This window comes from Homarus americanus, unplaced genomic scaffold (genome assembly GCF_018991925.1).
Source record: "Homarus americanus isolate GMGI-L3 unplaced genomic scaffold, GMGI_Hamer_2.0 scaffold17805, whole genome shotgun sequence".
Classification (NCBI taxonomy): Eukaryota; Metazoa; Arthropoda; class Malacostraca; order Decapoda; family Nephropidae; genus Homarus; species Homarus americanus.
The window spans coordinates 15268-18869 of NW_024717194.1; the positions used below are offsets into that span (position 1 = coordinate 15268).

Sequence of the window (3602 nt, forward strand, 5' to 3'; positions counted from 1 at the left end):
TTATTTCATGTTTCTGTGTTACATCACTAATTGGCTGCCGACATTGTGAGTGTAGCCATGTTGGTGGTTAGAGCAGGATATGGTTGGGTTGTGGCGGATGCATCTTATGTGTATGAGTGGGTGTAAGATTGCGTAGTATGTAAAAACGTGGGATTTATGTACATACAGTATTTGTTTATATATTTGTTTATATCGTACACTTATCTCCCCTACAGGTTCCTCAGTGATAACAAATTGTCGGGGGAAGAGGGAGAGCGTGGGGGGTTAGGGCCTCACAAGCTGAAAATTCTCCACCTCTCTCACAACGCCATCACTCAGTTCGACGCCGTCCTCACCCTCCTGCCTCGTCTTGCTTCCCTGTGAGTACGTCAATGTGAGTCTGCACCGTCAGTAGTTAGTCTACACCGTCAGTAGTTGAATTACCGTTCTTGTGTTTCCGAATACTGACCACCCAAGGTACTATAGTGAGTCTCGATATAAATTATGAGTCGTGATTCATTTAATATACATGGAAGCATTGAGTCAGAGTCAATGTCGTCACTGCGGAATTTATTAGTTTTCTTCATCAGTGGGTGAAACTTATTAACTTGTACAAACGCAATTGAGTCACACGTAATCCAAGTGTAAGTGAGAAGACAGGAAGGGTTTACTGTCGCTCTGTGTTGATACGTAACCCCAGGTACACCACACACACTCTGGGTTCTGAGTAAATGATTCAACTTCGATTTCTGAAGTGGACAGGTCGCTGCCTCCCCATTTTTTGTCCTTTAATTTGTAAAAAAAGTCACCATTGCACATCTATACCCAATATTCGCTTCGTAATTGCTATCATTTACTATTAATTGCACCAAGTCCGAGTACACAGCAGGGTGGCGGTATAGTTTGTGTCGAGTGTGTGGCGTTTGGGTGACTGTAGTGGCAAAGATTAAACACGTATGTCATGAGTATTGAGTTTGTGACTGTCGTTTCAGCTCGGTCCGGTTACAGTTTTAGTTTCTCGTGTATCGTGTTTTGTATTCGGTTAACTGTATCGGTATAACACAAGAACTAGGATAATATTGTTTTCTTATGGCCAAAGTCTTGTAAAATTGCAGGAGGTCACCTTAAAAGCCTACAGTTAGGGTGATTGTAATTGCTATTGTTGTTATAAATACTGTTAACGTCTCCTGTACATACAAAAACTACTCCAAAACCACTACTACTTATCCCGCAATATCTGAACCTTTTACTGGATATTGGCATCGAATCCTTTAAGACATATTTTGATTAAAGACTCGATGGATTTTTTTGTAATGTCAATATATACTACAGCCATCATCATGAAATAGCCAATATCGGTCCAGCCTTCCTGCCCTGATGACCGATACTTGACCTGGATGAGGGCAGCCAAATTGTCGTCGTCTCGAGTCTTCACTCCTCAATCTTGAAATACTGCCCTCCTTCCCCCCTCTTTCTCCTAAAGGGAAATCAGACGTACCTCTCGTTCGATAAGCTAAATTCAGATCTGACAGTGGGCATTCGTGATATCTGACAGAGTGAGTTGATCTTGTTTCTCAGTGAGCTTGAGTTTAATACGCCCGGCTGGAGTAGCGTTATTTGGTTAAGTCTTTGTTTATATTCAACTTGAGGCACGACGATATACCATTGAAATCTACAACTGCTATTATTTCATTCGAGTCTCATATACATGTGCTGGTCAAATTTCCTTCATCTGAACATTGTGTACTACACTGTTCAAAATTACCTCCATCTGAACATTTATACTAGAATTTTCCTGCCTGTTTATATTTCTCTCTCACCTGGAACCTCCTACACCTTGCACTGCCTCATATCTCACCCCCTCCCCGATAAAGCTCTTCCCATATTTCCCCGTCTTTACATGTCCACCACCAGCTTGATTAAGTAGGGAAATCTTATATCACTAACACCCGCTTACCCATCCATCATCACTGCATAGGCGCCGGGTTTTCTCCCCCCCTCTCTCTCTCTCTCTTAAGTGTCCAACGCCAAAAATAATCAAATCTGTAGTCTTTGTCACCAGCGCCGCCAAGTGATCTCATTATGCTCGTCATTTTCAGTAGTGGAAGGACCGTCTGTGAGGCTGTTTATCGTCAGCAGCCAGATCATTTTGTGTTATTTCTCGGGACCTTTTTCTTCTTGTTATACATGATTTTCTGGCCACACACACACACATACATACACACACAACTTGCCCTGTACAACCTATACAATATTGTATTACATTTCCGTTCGAACTTCAAAGCAGATTGTATTATAATTGGCTCGGGTATCTCCCAACCCTCCTCACGGTAACATGATACATTGACTCTGAAGACCCCGTATATTACCTTCCCGTTATCACTGTAGGAGTATAAGGTCGTATATACCATCCCAGGTTACTCTCCATCTCGCCTCATAATCTAATTAGTCTTTTCTATTCCTACAGGTGGCTTAACTTTAACCAGGTGACGCTACGTGGGCGTGAAATGAGCCCCACGCCCACAACCTGACGGACCTGTAAGTACGCCCGTCCCTAAGTGTATTGGTATATATAAAGATGTGTATGAGAGTACATTTATTGTTGTATGTGTGGACGAAACACCTGGTGCACTTAACATGTATAAATTCTACCAAAATACCTATCTTGCCTTCTTGCTCTCATTTGACTGGATGCCTCTCACCCACACCTAAGACAGGTTATGTTTATGTTACTCAGATGGTCAGTAAATGGAGGTGTTCGGCGTCGCATGATACCTAAAGCAGTATCATTCACTGAGCAGGAGGTTGAGCTGAGCTGACTGACTCTTTGGATGACGCACTTGATTTACATTAAGACAAAGCTAATTTACATAGAGATAACAGCTGATGCCACTAGTGAAGACAAAGTTTCTTCCTCTCTCTGTTTACTTTCTCTTTCAGTTTACTTTCTCTGCTTGTTGCCAATCAGTAATTAATTGTCTCCTTTAGTCTTTATTCTCGTTCGTTTGATATTTCGTGTTAATTTTAGTTACGAACAGAATTCAGAATAAACTTTGGACATCTTGCTTCCATCCTAGTGATGTCACATGGAACGCTATGATTGGCTTCTTGTCTCGGTGAAAATAAAGATAAATTTTGAGCATGATTAACTAGGGAGAGAGAGCATTTAAAGAGACAGTGATGACCTGTGTTGCCACGAGTGGAAGTTATGGTAAAAGGGAATGAGGGGGGGAGTGATAAGGAGGAGAGAAGGAATGAATTGAAAAAATTAAGGGAAGAGAATGAGAAAAATTATATGACCTAATCCAACCTGTTACCACCTTACCCCATGATGACTGTGTCGCTGCAGGGCGCTGGAGTATAACCTGGTGGAGGAGCTGACGGAGGACTCCTGAAGGGCTTCGACTAGAGGGCCTGGAGTATCCTGTGATTTGCTTGTTTCCTTTTCCCCACTCCCCTTTAGACGCTTGTAGTTCCTTCTTTAAATATAAACTCTTATTTAAGGTCATGGTATATATTTGGCGTGTGTTGGTAACGATCTTTGCAGCAAGGCCAGTGAATGATGAACATACATGGTAGGGTAAGTAAAGTCAAGATCTATACTCTACTTTACTACCATTATT

General features: G+C 41.9%; 1 long non-coding RNA gene across 1 annotated transcript; it reads left to right on the forward strand.

Moving 5' to 3' along the window:
* Nucleotides 1-262: 262 nt before the first annotated feature.
* Nucleotides 263-3392, forward strand: LOC121858823. The gene is made up of 3 exons (XR_006087532.1): nt 263-359; nt 2447-2517; nt 3329-3392. It is a non-coding gene; the product is annotated as an uncharacterized LOC121858823 (long non-coding RNA).
* The last annotated feature ends 210 nt before the right edge of the window (nt 3393-3602 follow it).